Raw genomic sequence first — 19,189 nt, 5'->3', positions numbered from 1 at the left:
ATTCTCTGCAGTAAATTATGTTGTAGTTATAGGTGCTTCACAATACCCAGTCTTATCTTTTACTGCAATAGTTACAGATATTTTATGCAATACACACAAATACATGGAAATATTACGGTTACTAACGTAATGTGACAGAGTTCTGATGGTCCATGTTGGGTCGGAAAAGACAAACCAGAAACGGTTCGTCAAACTGCAACTGTTTTTATTGTTTCTCTGGTTTTGTCTGTTTCTCACTGGCCCTTTTCGTGCTCGTGTTGGTTGGGGTGCTGTTGTAGGGGCAATATTTAGTCTGAACAGCTTGGGAGCTGGTATACTAGTTATTTTGAAATACATGGACTTGCAGCTCATTATCAGGCAAAGAGTTTCGCTCCTAAACATTTGCCTCCTCAACATGAGAGACGAGGTTTGTGGGACACCTTGCAAGAGAAGCTCGGTAACAAGACGGGCGTCACAAGTGAACAGCCAAAGCGCATGTTGCAAAGCGTCCTACTTGCGTTCGCTCAGGCGGGCCTATGCAGCACTCTGTAAATTGTCACTGCTGGTTACCTCCATCCATACCAGCGTGTTAGTGTTGAACTTTGCAATGCTCGCGCTGAAAATTGTAGTAAAGATTTATTTCATTCTTCGGAAACTGTCATCGCCAGGCACGACATTAAAGGAGATCATTAAGGAGTCGGGGATTGGACTGATATTCAAAGTGAGCGCGCTAGCCTTGCTGCTGCTGCCTGGCCACTGGACAGCGACCGAAGCCAGCGTCACACTGCGGCTCTGCTCGCAGCTGCTGTTGGGCGGGAGGCGTGTGGGCGGCGCCGCCCACCGCGAGCTGTGGCTGCTGGCGCGGCAGGTGTCCTCTGAACGCCCCGTGGTCAACCTGCTGGGCGTGCTCACGCTGGACCTGCGGCTCGTCGCAGGTTTCGTCTCCATCGTCACCACCTACAGCACCCTGTTCCTCACGTTCATGCCTTCAGGTAATCTAATCGTATCTTTCTGCCCTGTCATCGATTCATCAGTTTCTTTAGAGAGTGTGTCAGTAACACGCAGCTTTCGATTTGTCATGCATATTTACGTGTGGTGCGCGTACTGTAAGACTCTCAGTACACACACCATGAGATTATTTGACTTGTCGCTCTAACGACGTAGGCGAGTGTCAGCAATATGCCTCGTGGTCTTATCATGGCGTGTTTATCTTCTGCCGTTAGGTCAGACGATAGATATGCCACTTGCACGCTTAGAGTAGCAGATTGACAGTGACCAACTTTAAACAGAACTTGATTAATTTTCACACACATTTATTAAAATAATAACAAGCATAAAAATTACTTAACTTGGTTCTGGATGCTATTTGCAATTGACAATCTCAAGTTCCTTTGGTATTGGTACGTTAATCTTATTCTCACATATATCTCTGATACTCGGCAAAAGTGTCTATACATTTATCTTCATGGATATGTACAGGAATATGGTAATCTTATTAGGTGCAGACTGACACTTGACTATAGACTGGTACAGACAAATGTAGAACTCGTACAGACTGTTGCAGACAAATGCAGACTGGTACAGACTAGTGCAGACAAATGCAGACTGACTAATCAGAGGTCTGTACACTCGTTATAATACCTCGCACGTTCATGTATCACTGCGCGAGTGTGATCCATGAGGAGAAAAGGTTCTACGTTAGCAGCAATCCCATTGGCTGCGTTACATTTTAATACGCAGATCAGCGGAAGCAGAATTTGGTCCGTCTCTATGGCAGCGCCATCTCGTAGTGTGGAGACGGACGAGCGCTGCGACTGCACTGTTGTGCTTAGCGGGGCGCGCTCTACTGGGAAAGTTGTGTACGCACTGACTACGCGGAACTGTGTACACAACATTATGCTATCAAATTTCAGCCCAAATTAAAATCGAAAATTTGGAGAAGTATTGGGTGCGGCAGCTACCAATGTGGCAAATTTTCTCATATATGCATGTAACTTTTAATGTTTATAGTTGCCAAATTATAACACCGACTTTTTCATGGAACTATGCATTTCTTCTGTAGCATGGACAGAGCTATTTGAGAGGACTTCGATGGCCTAACATGCATGGTACTTGATCGAACAGTAATAAGTTAAAAGCGCCACAAATTCCTGTCCCATCGCCAGGAGGAAGTTGCAGAAACGTGTGCCATACTGCACCAAATGTATGTGGACACATAACTCGGTTCGGCTTTTGTGTTCGTTGTAAAGACTGTCATATAAAGTGCTCAGAATCTTGAGGCTGAGCATTGGTACTAGCGATAAAGCGGTTTCGGTCAGACAATGCTGCACACTGAATTTCATTTTCGTGTATCACAGCATAAGTGCGTGTTATACAAAATTTCATGCCTTCAGTAGTTGTATATGTTTACTTCTAGAATATAAGGGATCTGCAGTCATCAGTCAACTGAGGAGTAGTGTAATGGCGTAGCAAGAGTAGCAAGATGGGGCTTATCGTATTGCTGAGCGTCTCTTTCTCTCACTCTCTCTCTCTCTCTCTCTCTCTATCCCTCTCCCTCTCTTCCCCCTCCTCTCCCCACTGCCCATCGCCATGGACTGACACTCAGTAACACGTAAGAATTACACCGACTAACGCTGAAGTACATATTGTCAGAAAAAGTGATTGTAAAGATGGAATGCTGATGTTACGCATTCTCATGTACCACATCGACCAGTGGATTGCAGTGTGTATCATGTTTGCAGATTATAATAGTTCCGGCCGCTGTGGCAGAGCGATTATAGGCACGTCAGTCCGGATCTGCGCTGCTGCTACGGTCACAGGCTCGAAGCCTGCCTCGGGCATGCATGTGTGTCATGTCCTTAGGTTAGTTAAGATTAAGTAGTTCTAAGAATAGGAGACTGATGACCTCAGATGTTAAGTCCCATAGTGCTTACAGCCATTTGAACCATTATAACAGCGTGTGTCAGATTTCGGTGAATTTGACCTGTGCTTGGACATGAATAGACATGTATGATGAAGATGGTGACTGTCTACTATTCTATTTGATGGTAATATATTGCCTTATTTAGTGAAAACTTACATGAACTTCGTTACAGAAAACCTCTATTCCTTCAGTAAAATATTACTGACCATCCAAAATCCGACTGAAACAGATCCCCTAGCAGTTAAAACTGATCAGCTCTTATCCATTAGGTAACAGTCATCAAAATGAAAGGTTAAGCTCCTACATTATTCAATCACTAACAATAAAAAATTTAAAATTATAAGGAATGTCAGCGTTGGTCGTAATATTGATGTTTATTGATACCATAATCGATTTTCGATCACATAGTGATCATCTTCAGTGCTGTACAAATTAAACTGAGATACTGGAATCAAGTTATCAATAACCAAAACTGAGAAACGATCACAATAACTCTATGCTATCAATAAAACATCAATACTATGACCAACGCTGACCTTCCTTTTAATTTAACATATATGGCCATTGTGCACACAGAACGCCATGGAGTTGCCAATCAATAAAAAATTTAATCACAGGTGTTTCAGAAGCTCCAGTTTTAATTTTCGCCCCACACATAAGTCCAGAGCTATTTGGTCTGGTGAGAGAGCAAGTCATTTTGTGTTTCTCAAATGACTGATCCAACGACCTCGAAACGTTTTGCTAAGAATGGCTGTCATTATCTGTGCTGATTGATCGGAACATCAGTCTTGCTGATACCATGAAGACTGCATTATGTCCAGCAGAAGGTCTTCCAATAATTACAGCAGCAGATCTCTAAGTATCCGTAGATAGTCGTGAATACTTGGAGTCCCTTCCTTAAAACAGGAATCATTGATGTCAGTCTTGGAAATCCCGTCCTGCACATTGACAGATCAAGGTTGTTTTCTATCCAGTTCTCACTGCCAGTGTGGATTTGTAAGTGGCTAGTAGTGCATACAGCGAAAATTGATGTGCATGGTTTGTAAAAGCTGCTTCATCTGTAAACAAAATCTGGCGCGCAAAAATCAACTCACCTACAGTCTCTGCAGAACTGTAACCGATTCTTAAAGTATTTTACAGGAAGCTGTAAATGATGCGAAATATGGAAAGAACGAAATGCGTTGAATTATAATATTCGCAGGTGTAGATTTTGTCATACTTCCACTACAAATTTAGCTGCATTTCTTTCATCAGCTGCTGACTCTTTTTGTGCGTGTACTTTGTTTTCCACAGTCTCAGTTTCTTTAATTTTTTGATAGAATTTGCAAAGGCAGGTTGTAAGGGCTTGGCAGGAGCAGAACACATTCTCGCTTACACCTTCACAACCCATCTAAAAGTTTGGTGACACTCGCCATAAACAAAAACCACATCCACTTCTTCAGCTGTTGAACCCGTTGAAAAGTCTGAGTAACCTCAAGAGCGGAGAAAATACTGGTGGGTTTCAAGTGCACAGGTAAATAAAGAAAGTGAACCTGAGTTAAATAGTTGGTCACATTTGAAACAGTAGGGAGATGTCTGTGGGACCTGTATTCCTCGAGGTGGATAGTATGCGGCGCTGTTATCCTCTTACTGTGTGATCAAGTTCCGTACATGTTATGTCGCTAAAGTCCTCTTCGCAGACCCTTGCTTCGGGAAAAAGGTATATAAATTCCTTTACAAAAAGGCAGTGTGATAATTTGACATTTATAAACGTTAAAGCAATGTTAAAAAATTGTCTGCATTGTTCGCCTTAGTTCAGTGAAAACAGCTGGTCTACAAAACTACTCATACCAGCCATGTTTTGAGTGACCTTTTTCCGGTGCGTCACACAGTGCATTGTGTGGCTAAAGGTCCCTGATCTTAGATCTATGGGGTGAAATTACGGTAATGGATATGAAAATGGAACCGATACAGGAACACAATGCAGGGTAAATCTACCTGTTTCAACGCATGCTGTTTGGAAATACTCGTGGCGGGGCACTGGACACACGTCCAGATCATCCGCTCTCAAAACTCCGCCATCTCTCTCCCCACATCCACCACTGCTGGCAGCTCACCTCCAACTGCGCAACGCTACGCGCTGTTAACAGCCAACTGCCCAACATTACAATAGCGAATATTACAACAATGCTGACCAGCCACAGACTGCTCACAGCACAGCCAGTGATTTTCTTACAGAGCGCTACGTGGCGTTACCAATAAAAAAACCTAAACAGCCTACTTACAGGATTCGCTGAAAGTGGTTGGAGGTGGCATTACTTCACACCATTGCCACCTATTGCAGTACTGGTCACTGCAGTTCGTGGACGACGGGTTGAAGAGATGTGAACGCCGAGTCGGACGTCTGGCCATCTCCACTCCGAGACATAACGACAATTTCGTCCAGCAAACAGGAGTCATCGGTTGGATGTCGACTGGTAGCCGTCGCCTACACATGCTGACCACCTGTATTGTGCTGCATTAAGCTACAGATGCTCAATCTGTAGTCTAAAATTTCGGAGTGTTACACTCTGGCTGGAGGCAGCGACATAGGTGTGCCACGTTCATAATAAGTGAGTAAAGCGTCTATCGTCGGCGTAAAATTCGAGGTGCACTTGCTCTACCAATGGAAATTCTGAAGTGCAAAATTTGTGTAGCTGCGTCTCGAGCAAGTTTTCCTGTGGAATATCGGCTACAATTGAACAATTGAGTATACTGTAGACAAGCCATCGTAACCTCAGGGAGAGGGAGTTATTCAACAGCATGGCGCACAAGACCTTGTGGAGCACAGCACCACAGTAGCTAAAATGCGCGGCAGTAATGTAATGCGGCCAAGACCCACATAGCCAGCGACTCTCCCACGGACGAACACCAAATCTCGTGAGATGAATTTCTTAAAGAAAGTTCAAACACTATGATAAGGCTGCATTATCTTCTATCAGGTGTATCTATCGGGCATATAAGAGTATACACAGAAATGCAACCACAAGACTCTCATTAAAGTCAAAAAGATTGTATGTGTTTCTGCGTGTTCAGGTCCACGAGGAACTGACACAGCAGTACTTGGATACAGTAAAAAACGTTAGGACGCTGCGAAGGTTTTGGAAAACAGTCAAGATAGTCAAGAGACGGGTATAAAACTCTAAGCGCAGTGTTATACGTGTTTTAAAGAAAGAACTGTTTTAAAAAAGGGTAGCTTTGTATGTGCCAATACAGCGATCGTAACGACGCTATCTCACTTACCAACATACACCTTCATGCAATGAGCGTCGGGCCAATGTCTGGTATGTTACGGAAAACTTTGGTCCGTCCTCTGTCTCAGAGTTCTCAGAGTCGACCACGTACGTGCCTCACATAGGTTCCAAAATTGGTAGTGTTATTTGCGGTTGAAAGAATAAATAAATTTCTTTGGAGCAAATGATTAGTTTTAAATTATTTTCACTAACAAAAGCAACGTCAGCTTTTAGAGGTACACAGTTCTCCCATAAAATAGAAATAGTCAAGTTCTCCGAAACACTCCTCTGACAGGACAATCACTTCGTCATTTGAGCAGAGTTCGTTATCTGAAGCCATTTTATTTCTGGAACAAGAAGGAATCTCAGGAAGCTATATTTGGTGAATACGCCGATATAGCGGCAACCCATAATGCATTTCACGCAGTTTTGCAGTGACAGATCGATATAAATGTGTTGGTGCAGTGTCATACTGAAACACGACTTAACGTTATCCTTCGCCAAATGCGCCACGTTTCGTTCAGTTTCACGCAGCAGATGACAGATATCTCACTGTAGTAGTTTACAGCGATTGTTTCTGCTTTTTGTAAGAAGTGTATGAGTGCGACACAGTTTGCATCACAAAAAAAAAAAAATTGTTGCCACAAATTTGTGGCACTTATCTTTGGAGGAAATTGTTTCTATTACAGTTTGACTTCCTGGGTTTCAATTGTGATCTCACAGATGGTGACAACACGACGCAAAAAGTTCCTCGGATATAGTTACATTGCACCCAATTCCTTCGAAGTCAAAAGGCATACCCGGTTCTTGCTAGAAATCGCGGCAGTCATAGAGCCCGCAGCAGTTCATTATAAAGTTGTCGTGTGAAATATTATTTGACGTTCCCATCAACATACTTACGGACTCCTACACCTCGCACTTTCGTTCTGGGACAGCGGAAACCATATAAACTTTTCAGCTGTTTCTTCGGCAACAACATTCGCGAACAAATGGAGCAATCCTCATCAAAAACAGATTTTCGATCACTTTCATCCAGTATCTAACCATCACCATTGATGACTTAAATTATACTGAAATTTTCTTTTATTTCCCTTGTCGTATGTTTTCCAAAAAGCGAATTGCTGAATAATAATGCACTTTTTCCACCTCAGTGAAAACCACATAAAACAAAGTACTGAATGGCTGCCAAATGCAAACTAAGCAATTGACCAGAGTCATTTTAGTTTCAGCGACGTCAAACAGTTGACGGTCACGTTGGTAACGCCAAGCTGCATTTGCAATGGCATCTGTCTTCAATTGCCGATACCAATCAAAACTAAGGAGAAATTTGTATTATACAAGTTTTCACAGTGGTATCCAGCAGCAGGTAGTGGTACAGCATTAATTAGCCTTCTACTAGATTTCGCGCTATTCCTTTCTTCCATGTAAACCATCTACTCGTAATCATACCTCGCATGTGGGAAATCTCTTGTCTTCATAATCGGTAATCATGCACCAGCGTACCTACCCAATATGTTCCAAAACGCCGCGTATAAGAACAGGATTTTTCCGTCTCTCATACCTCGGAGCTCTGTTGGCGATAGAAAGATTGGATCAAGTGGTTTGGAAAGCCCTTGGGCTATGGTCCATTTGTACCCAAGAGAAGTATCGTCTTACTCCAGCTTAACCAAATGGAGCAAATCGGTCTGATCTTCTTGGGTTGGATGTGCTCTACGGTGCACCTAGAGGGGCTTATGGGGATACCATTTGGTTCATGGGCGGTTCATAAGAAAACCCAAGAAACATGTTTTCTGGGTACAACATCTGAGCCACTGTTTCCATGACGGCGATATACAAAAAATTGCTATAATTTTTAAGATATATTCCTAAAATCCCAAACTCAAACTACCTTGAAATTTTTCTTGATTTCTTTACCTGTTTTTCGAGAGACTGAGGTTAAAAACTACCCCTTTTTTTACATAAAATACGCACGTAATATCCAACGTAAGGTGAAAACATAGTTTATAAAGCAACGTAACACTAAGAAATATGCTGAAAGTGTCTCCCTTATCGTGAGACTCTTCTGGGAAGAACATGCAGAATTTTTTGCACCCAAAATCCGGCCTGAGGTATGAAAGCATGTAGTTCTGCGTTGTTTCAATTCCCCATAAGTAAACTATAAAAATTTTGCTGATACGCAAGATTCTTTTGATATGAATGACATGCCCTACTGTAGCAGGGAAAAGAAGGGAAACAGCGGAAAAAGATTCCTATCAAAGCAGAAAAAAGGCGAATACGCTACAATTTATTGAAAGCTATCTCATAGTACCCTCCTCAGCACCTTTACAATTTTTCGCTAATATTTTGGATTGTGAACATAGTTGTGCCAGTGGTAGAAGGAAAGAGACAGAAAGGTGCCGAATACTGGAAGATAGCTTACAGGAGTTATGGTACAGAAAGAGCGAAGGAGACAATGACAGCGTTGGAGAAAGGGAGGGACACAGTGGCAGTTAAACATAGTTGACACTAACGGAAGAGTAGTAGGAAGAGTGAAGGAGACAGCGTCAATGGGAGACGATAAAAAGAAGAAGAAAGTGTATGGGGCTGAGAGCCATTGATAATGACGGACAGAATATATGTCAATGACAACGAGGAAGGCAGGGATAGTGACAGGTAGAAGAGACAGAAGCAGTGGAAAGGAATGAATGAGATAGAAGTAGTAAGAGAAGGGGGAGACAGTGAGAGTGAAATGGGACAGTATTAATAGGACTGAACGAAGGAGACAGTGGCTGTGAGATACGAGACAGTGGCAGAGAGACAGAAGGAGATAATGGCAATGAGTTAGGCTGAATGACTGAATGGGAATGGGCACTTGGAAGTGGATAGGTATGAGAGATTTACAACTATGGAGTAGTGGGTGTGAGCGAGATACAGTTAGTGGATGTTATAGAAGTGAGAGTTGAGTTGCATTTTAAAAAGAGTACGCATATTTTCTCATGCCAAAATTTTTGGGAAAAAATTTTAAGGTGCTGAGCAAGGAGGAATGAGGAAGCTGCTTCCACACTTTTCATCCAGAGTGTTTTAGTAAAGAGGAGAACATTCGTCTTTTTGTGCTCCGATGGTAGCATTTTTCCGCTGGTGATATTACACAGCACAGCAATAGCGACAAAGCATAAATTTATGTCTCTTATGCATCTCCTATGTGAAGCTTTATATTTATTAATAAACAGTATTTATTACCATCCTATTACGGTGTCACTATTGACTTCTAGCAGAAAATGCTAGTTTTATCCACAACTATACATTGTAGTCATGCATACGCAAAACGTCAATCACTGTTGTAGGCCTGCACTTCAGACAAAATTTCCCGTCCCAGGAATCAATTGAGTATATCCTTCTGCAGACACAGTTAGGATTTTTCTGGTACCTTTATTCTCATGATAGGGTCTGACATCTTCAACCTCCCAATCAAATGTTACAGGGATCATTTCACCAAGCAATTAAGTAACATTTGAGAATGAAACTCTCAAAATAGATTAACGAACACGTAAGTTCTAAGAGTGGTTGCAGAAGAAACATTCAACTATTTCAGCTATGAAACCTCAATTACTAACGTTCCTTGTACAAATGGTAACTGAAAGCGCTCCCAAGGACAAGAAATAAGTCAAACATCTGAAATACGTTTTAATTTAAAAGGTATTACCAAACTTCTCACAAACATGTAAATGTATAGGCACTGAAGTGCATAAGATGATGTCGATTTCTTGCGTAACAGGCGTGAGTTTATACATATTTGCCTGACACAATTTGCCGTAGTAATCTGATTTTACACTCATGCAGCTCTAAGACGTTTACGTGAACGTCTGATGCTCCCTTCGTGCTGCCCATGAACCCAATCCCCCTCCGCTGTCCTCCGCCTCAATCCCTAAATCTCCAACTACCATTTTTAGCATTTCTTCAAGGTCAAATCAGCGGCAGGTGTTCGCGGCAGAAAAATGTGCCTCGATGTTCCACACCTGTTGTCTCCTTCAGCAAATTAAGATGAATATCAGCGTCGTTCTTTGAAAGAGAGAGTATTGGCCTAGTTCGTCGATAGGTTATTAAACCCTAATTTTGTTATTCCTTCCTGATGACAATACGCAGTGTCTTCCAATAGTACACAGTGCAATAGTAACCTTCTTGCTCTCGCTCTTCCTTGCTGATTCAGTCTGTGTACTGGACTAGGTCACCGACCCATAACCGCGCCTCTGATGACAGGTAGTGATTCCTGCTTGGATAAGGAAGGGTTAAGCTTAATTTCACTAAAAGTATATATGCCAAGGAAATGATAACTTTCTGGTACCTACAAAAGACCAAATAATTTATATAATTTCTTTTAATATTTGTTGATTCATTTGACTATTAATTTTTTATTGGTACGCTCTAAGAGGAGATCATATAATGCGAACTACCAGTAAGGAAGTAAACAGGACCCACCACGCCAGAAACAACCAAACAACAAGAAAACCCGCAACTAACAGATACAGGTGCATCCTCACTGGGGATACAGTCTTCATTTGTGTCTCAAAAACAATAAATTGCTCTGGCTAAGAACACATGTCGTCTTCGAAGTAGCTGATTTGAAGAGATTTCTTAATCATGAGGTTCCGTAACACCGGTTGGCTACACCCAAATGCCCTATTTTTGAGGCAGTATATATATAATGAATCTTTCTTTGTTTCAGGTCTGGCTCGTCCTTTGCGTGCAGCAGGAACGAAAGTTTCTTCCCAGCTTTTGTCAACGTTTGACGCGTTATCGCTTTTTCATTGTCGCATGTCCAAGCGAAAATGTTGTCAGTTGACAGGAGGAGGCACATATTGTGCTTTGGTATGCGGAATTTAAACCCATTGTTATGGCCCAAAGGCAAGTTCGTTCTGTTTACAAGAAAGTGGTAACAGCCACCAAAAGGATAAAAGAATGGCGTAGGTAGCTTCTGGCCACTGGCAACGTTCTGAAGTGGCATACAAGGGGTCGATGTGTCTCTAAAGAGTAAGTTGATGTTGTCCCTCGAAACGAAGTCTACGCAGATTAATTCGTCAGGTTTCGTAGGAACTTCAGATGCCACGTGTAACTATTCCCAAGGTCTTCAAAAAGCGGTTGTATCTGCATTACACTAGGTGCAGATTCTGCAACCGGTAATGCCAGACGAGAAGCAACGGCGACATGGCTTTGCATGTGAAATGCTTAAACGAACCAACTGGAATCCTGCTTTCTTGTTAAGTGTAATAGTTCTTGATCACTCCACACTCCATTTGCCTGGAACTGAAAATGCACGTAACGTACGCATGTGAGAATCACAGGCTCTGCAAAGTATCAAGGAAAACGTGCGCGGTTGGCCTCAGGTATTGTTTTGTGTGGTCTCACATGCGACAAGGTAACTGGACCGTTCACCTTCCTGAAGAGACCGACACAAGAACGATGTTGGAGATATTTGCTTTTCCCCAGGCTGAGGACCTGCAACCAAAATTTGTTTTCAAAGAGATGGAACTCAGCGTCACCGATTGGGGGATGTTCGGACAGCTCTGAATCAAACATTCTGAAGTCGTTGGATTGGACGAGAGGCACCCGTGAATGGCATCTACGTTCTTGTGATATCACGCCATTAATATATATTTCTCTTTGGGACTACAGAAGGACAGAGTATTCACTATTGCAGTGAGGGAGCTTTAAGACTTCTGTACCTGGGTTGTGGCAGTCACTGTTACCATCCCTCCGGACATGTTGTAGCAGATCTGGATGGGTGTTGAATGCAGGTTACATTCTTCGCGACACCTCAGAGGCCCACATGGAAGTTATTTGAATTGACCTTGTAGCTTTATTTTGAAACCTTAACTTGACATACAAATTATTTTTGAGAAGAAAATAAATTTATTTCAATTAATTTTGTTTTGGAAGCAAACTGAAAAGAGGGTTTTTCTCTGTGGACAGCCTCTAAATTAGTTTCTATAATTTTTATTCTGTATTCGTTATTTGTTACTGTTTATCAGATATTCACTTGTACCTCAATAGTACGTGTTAGAAAGGGCGGATTTCATACTCTGTAAAGACATGTAAAAGCTGAATGAACAACAAGTGACAAACTGAAGCAAAATATTAGCTCTACCGCTAATGTCAGATATCCACGTAAACATGTGATGCTATGAGAATTTAACATTATAATTAAATTAAGCGATTGGCGATATCGAAATTTCCCTGAAACGTGTCTGGGTGTTCGACAAGAAGAATTTGTGTTTGCTCCAGGCAGAACAAGATTTCCATAATTATATATTCTGAACCAAACGTGGATAGACAGAGAGCTTCAATCACGAATATAACAACACAGCTCGCAGCACCTGAATAGGGCAACTGGGTTGTTCAACAAAATATCCTGCTCAAAAATGGAATCAATAAAACCTGATATCACACCATTTCCACTTAGTAACTGACAGGTTGTCATTGAGACAAAACGTTTCTGTTACAGGGAATCGAAATTGTGACAGAGGGTTTAAGTGGTCGCAGTTTCACTGTAATCGTTGGGAATTCAGTGTCTCGAATCGACTTATTTCTTGACCATGGGATGTTGATTATCGTATCTCCTATTATTATTTTGTGTTCCAACCCATCGCGATAACATCCGACGTAACGCATAGGTACATTTTATAAGAGCAAGAGTGGAAAATTTAGCGACGAAAAATTCGGAGGTATCCAGCATAATTGAAACACTGGTTCACACCACACAGAGAGTACAAGTATTAAGCGCGGTAATGGCGAAGTAAAACAAAGCTATTCCAAAAGAAATACGGTGAAATGTTTGCTATATATATTGGACTCACTGAAACATGAACAAGGTAACCAGGAATCCTACTCTAGTAAACATACCAGATACGCCTTGAATATAGCCGAGTACGAAGTAACATTCCTACAAAATTCTGGCCATTAAGAAATACACATCTCAAGACGTCGACGCTAGTCTTCACATCGCCATAGGCATTACTAACGAAGATAACTCATCCACATACATGTACTATAATCCAGACACACGAATAATACCTGTAACAACATTATAACTATTAACGTAAAAGTTGTTAATATAAAAGGTTTCTGGCAATGGAGCAGCATCATATTGGAAAATATTTATCTCTGGATAAATAAAACGGACGTTTCAGCCACTGCTGTCGTTGATGTAACGTTAATTGTTTTCCCCAGGGAGAGTTATTTTACAGTTTGGCGTGGAAGTTAATAGATCCAGCGGAATGCTACTGCAGTTGTGGTGAAAACGTCGGTTTTATTCATTCTGAATAGTTGATTTACAACATGGATTGGTTCTACATCCAGACACGGGCTGCGGAAACAGACAAATAACATACTAACGCTATCTCTGATTCACCGGTTGTGTGAAGCATAGAGCTGAACATTCAGGTTTAAATATGAATTTCTTCGTGCTGTTTAATTAAATTCAGCAGGTCTTCCTTTCAGCGCAGCACCCTTTCATAAGATTTACACTGACGTTCAATAATCTAAATATATTTTTGCTTGTTTTATATCCAAACTGTTGCCTGTTAACTAACTACAAAACAAAATGAATTCTATAGGTATTTTCAACTGCAGTACTTGCACGTAAGCTTCAGTTTTCAAGAATTTTGTTGAAACAAAGGTATTAGAACGTTTAACGGAATTTACCGTAGAATGAAATTGAAAATTCATGCAGTGCCAAACCTGATAAGTACATTATCTGATCGAAAGCATCCAGTCTCTTCCATGTAACGGGGAATTGACTACTTGATGTCACGAGAGGCCAACCCACCAGTATAAAATAAGGTAGGGAGCATTGTGTTGTCAGAGTGAATCGGTCAAAATAGCTCAGCGACTTCGATTTAGGACAAGTACCGTCTGAGTAACGGATCCATCAGGGACATTTCAAGCCTTCTAAAGCTGGCCAAGTCGAATGTTGGTGATGCGACTGTGTTGCGGAAACCAAGACTAGGCGCACCTCCATACTAGCTGAAAATAGATCAGGCATAGCTCAGGCACTGACGGACAACGACCATTGTGCATTGCAATGGTTGCTGTAAAAAATCGCACGAATTAGGAGAAAGGAATCACTGGAGAGTTCCAAAGTGCTACCAGCAGTCTAGCTAGCACCATGAGTGTGCACAGGGATTTGGAAAGGAAGGGGAGCAATGTTCGAGGAGCTCGTCATATGACGCACATTTCTATAGTCATTGCTAAGAAACGCATCAGGTGATGTAAAGAGTGATGCCATCCACTGGATAGTGAGCGACTGGAAACGAGTGATTTGAAATGATGAATCACATTATACCACGCCCCCCCCCCCCCTAATCCGACGAGAGTGCTTTGACAAAATGGTAATGCCAACGGTGAAGCATAGAGGAGACGCTGTTGTGCTATGTGGGTATTTTTCGCGGCTAGTGTAAGGTCTCTTTATTGAGCTTAAGAAAGAGCTAAAAGCGGAACAATAGCAACACATTTACAGCATTGTGTATTGCATACAGTAGAGAACAGGTCTGGAGACGATGAATCTCTACGTCAGTATGGCAATGCACCCTGAAATATAGCAGCATCTGAGAGGCAATGGTTTGTGGATAACAACATTTTTGTTATGGACTGGCCTGTCCAGAGTCCCGACCTGAACCCAAAGGAACACATTACGGATGGCTTAGAACGTCGGCTTCACTCCAGACCCCAGCGTCCACCATCGCTACCATCTGTGGTTTTTGCTCTTGAAAATGAATTATCTTCGCAGACACCCAGAGTCATCATTGACAGTGCACCCGGAAGGACGAAGCTGCCACAAAGGCGAAGGGTGGGCACACCTCATACTGTGTCCAGATGCTTTTCATCAGATAGTGTACTGTCGACAACGATAGGTTACGATTTGAATAAATCAGTTCTTCAAAAATTTATTTTTAATTTTTAATTTATGGTTTGCCATAAAAACGGGAGTAACATTTCCTGTACTCACCTACTTGTGGTGAGTGGGCAAACTTCCACGTGGAGTGTCTAAAGAGCGGCCAGATGCGGAGGAAGGTGTGGTCCAGTATCTCACTATTATCGTCGGGCAACAGTCTAACTGTCTCAAAGTTCTCCACTACCGACATTTATAAACTGATATCGAAAATTCTTTCCTACTCTAACAGAGACCCTTTCTTTTGCAATTAACACTTCCTTTAACACTTTTATTGCCATTTAAGTTTATAAACTATTTAATCACAGTAACGAAAATCAGGTTGTTGAAAGAGAAAGGATAATTTAAACAAAAATAGTATATCGGCGACACGAAGTTCTTTTATTACAGGAAAATGTTTATTTTACATCAGGTTGTGTTAGCTTATTGAGTTGTTGCATGCTGTGGACTGACACAGGATAAACTGATTTACTTACATTATAAATAATTTATTAATCTGGAGTAACATAAGAGTATCACATCAGTAAACTCAAGTGCGGTGTTTCTTCCTTGCAGATCCTGCAGATCTTGCGGTGGTGTGAGACAGTGCTATCAACAGCACGCTGGTTTTTGTTCAAAGCACGATGTTTTGCCATCAGATTTCACCAGCAAAAACCAACATATATCATCCCGTCTTTCAATCAGCCTTCAGTCAACAAAATGCTGCAATACTATTCCATTTCCCTTAAATGTCTAAAATTTCACGATGGTTCCATTCTGATTTGTTCGTCATTACGCATATACCTTAGGTATCATTAGTGAATCAGCAAAGAACATAGTGACAATTTATACATGCAAATTTGAGACGAGTGGTAATTAGTCATAGATTATAATTCATTTGTTGTTAATTTATACACAGTAAGTGGCGATAATGATTTCAGGAACTGCTCTAAGCGATACAATTTGTTTGCATGTCCTGACACGAAGTTATGGACACAAGCGATCTGTAATAGTTCACTATAAATTTATTTGTCTTGATCGCAATACAAAGAAGCAGTTACACAACCGTTTGCGATAGCTAAACACCGATCAAGACAAATAAATTCGTATGCAATATAATTTTTGCTTACGCTAAATGAAAAACAATGCACTAATTATACGGCAGACCTCTTCGCCACAATTTATTTGTCAGTTGCTTCAAAAAAAAAAAAAAAATTTCTCCATATTGGCCGTTTGCATTTGTAGCCGCCTCTCTTTTGACGTGTCTTACTGTCTCACGGAAAAAGTTAATCTATGAATCTATTTTTCCCAAATTGAACACATAAACGTAAATCTGGAAAGTGTTCAACACCTTAAGGGTGACCCACGTCACTAAAATACCGTATGTTGTGTTAGTAACTCTGAGGCACTGTTTTTCTCAGATGGATCGTTCTCTATGGTTAACTGATTAGAGCTTTTCGTTTGGCCTTATTGCACAAACTATGGTCGTGATATTTTCTGTGTGGTCCTCGATATCTTAATACAAGAAAGTAAGTACGGTATATTTAACTGGCGGTTTGTACAAAGTGAGGAATTTGCTTGTTTCAGATTCTATGTAATGTATACTTAATTTTATAATGTTTTTATCTTTCAAATGAGTCTCACAATTTGTATTATTGGAAGATTTCTTTTTGGTCTCTAATACTATTTCATTACAGTTGTAATAATTAAAGTGAAAACAGCATTTTCTACTGGCTGATACACTCATAAAATATTTCTTCAATATAAAGAATTAATGTATATACTAACAATGACTTAAACTTAATTGGATATTAACTTACGCATAATCGTGAGAATATTATCTGGTATTAAAGTTTTCGTTTGTAGTTCCACATTGTAAATATAATGAATGATTATAACACCTGTTAACCAGAAAAGAAATAAATGCTACAACTGCAGGAATACAATACAGCGCATTTCTTTCGGAGCAAAGTGAGATTTATTTTCTTTACCATTTAGAAACCTTATACTCACACATTTAATGCACTTCCATCAGAAATCGTAATTTAAATACGGAAACAGTAATATGCCCATTGTGTTAATAATTAGGTCAGGATCACTTTCACGGAATTTAGTTACGTGCAGACAAGTGGAACACAGCAAGCTGCACTTTTAGTGGATTTTTAGTGCGTATTATTACTAAGTGGTGATCGGTCTGCTGTCGCTGTTGGACAACTCTCACTCTACACAAAAAATGCCAGGTAGCACATCCATAGCATATCCATGGGGAACGGGTTGCGTGAATTCTGCAGTAATTAGCTGGAGTTCAGCCAGGTGCCCACTGGCAGTGTGTATGTTATTGCTTCAGTACACAGTTAGTCTTGTGGAATATCGCAGCAGAAATCAAATTGTCTGCCCTGAGGTCTTGCAGCAGAGAGTGTCACTCCAGGAGCACCTCGCCTTTGGCATTCTGGGAAACTGGCCGTACTCTGTGTGGCGCTGGAGACAGTTGGGTAGTGGACAGTGTTGGAGGAAAACCGTAACAGGTTTTAAATACGTTTATTAATCAAACTGAACAAATGACAGCACGCGCACAAGATGATCATACGAAAATAATCCAGACGTCAATTTACAAAATACCAACCTAGTATCTAGCACAATCAAACACACGATGAAATCCACTGCTTTCTAAGTGTCTTCAGTTTTACGATAGGAGGGCACAAATGAATTTACCACAAATAATAGAGCATCCGAAAAGGATGACAAGAACAACCACAATAATGAAATCTGTACCCTGACTACAACTTATAAAATACACTTCACCAAAAGCAGACACTCAACCTAAAATAATTAATTAACAGGAAAAAAGAGTATAATTAGTAAATCACAGCAACCAGGTTACCACTGCTGACCACAGCCCAGAATAAATGAAAGAGTAATTGACTCATCTGCAGAAGTGAAACTACGAAAACACAGTAAACGATAAAGGCAGAAGATGAAGAAACGAATCAAAATTTGTGGCAAGACCAGGACTCGAATGCAGGTCTCCGACTTACTAGGTAGATATACTATCCACTAAGTTGTGGCTAGCACAGCTGCACGGACTACCCTAATCAAACACCCTCCCTAACACAAACTTCAATTCACTCTTCAGCTCATCTTTACTTTCCCCTTCTTAAATCGCCAATAAGTAAAAAAATTCAGACTCGCAGGGTTAAACACTTTATTTCCTTCAGCAGTGTAGCCACAAACACAGTCAACTGCGTGACTAAGGTCTGAACTGGTTACCAAGGAAGGGGGGGGTGTCTAGACATGGGGGGGATGGAGTACCTTTAATACTTTGGAAGATGAATGGCAGCCAGAAAAAAGTTCCACTTACGACCCTGTTATAAACCTGCACAGTAGCAAGTTCTAAACTATTTTCTTTAAAGCAAACACCTGACTACATCATTTTTTTTTCCTTTTCAGAGAGCTAGGGGTTGGGGAGGGGATGACAAGAACAACCACAATAATCAAATCTGTACCCTGACTACAACTTATAAAATACACTTCACCAAAAGCAGACACTCAACCTAAAATAATTAATTAACAGGAAAAAAGAGTATAATTAGTAAATCACAGCAACCAGGTTACCACTGCTGACCACAGCCCAGAATAAATGAAAGAGTAATTGACTCATCTGCAGAAGTGAAACTACGAAAACACAGTAAACGATAAAGGCAGAAGATGAAGAAACGAATCAAAATTTGTGGCAAGACCAGGACTCGAATGCAGGTCTCCGACTTACTAGGTAGATATACTATCCACTAAGTTGTGGCTAGCACAGCTGCACGGACTACCCTAATCAAACACCCTCCCTAACACAAACTTCAATTCACTCTTCAGCTCATCTTTACTTTCCCCTTCTTAAATCGCCAATAAGTAAAAAAATTCAGACTCGCAGGGTTAAACACTCTATTTCCTTCAGCAGTGTAGCCACAAACACAGTCAACTGCGTGACTAAGGTCTGAACTGGTTACCAAGGAAGGGGGGGGTGTCTAGACATGGGGGGGATGGAGTACCTTTAATACTTTGGAAGATGAATGGCAGCCAGAAAAAAGTTCCACTTACGACCCTGTTATAAACCTGCACAGTAGCAAGTTCTAAACTATTTTC

The 19,189-nt window shown here is 41.0% G+C and overlaps 1 long non-coding RNA gene across 1 annotated transcript in view; it reads left to right on the top strand.

The window, feature by feature from the left end:
- Positions 1-860: 860 nt before the first annotated feature.
- Positions 861-19,189, top strand: part of LOC124794655 — a 50,788-nt gene continuing 32,459 nt past the window's right edge. The window contains exon 1 of the long non-coding RNA XR_007016593.1: positions 861-971. This is a non-coding gene — a long non-coding RNA (uncharacterized LOC124794655). The remainder of the gene's footprint in view (positions 972-19,189) is intronic.

This window comes from Schistocerca piceifrons, chromosome 4 (assembly GCF_021461385.2).
Source record: "Schistocerca piceifrons isolate TAMUIC-IGC-003096 chromosome 4, iqSchPice1.1, whole genome shotgun sequence".
Lineage (NCBI taxonomy): Eukaryota > Metazoa > Arthropoda > Insecta > Orthoptera > Acrididae > Schistocerca > Schistocerca piceifrons.
Note: the sequence above shows the minus strand (reverse complement) of the source record. Positions and strands in the feature narration are given on the sequence as shown.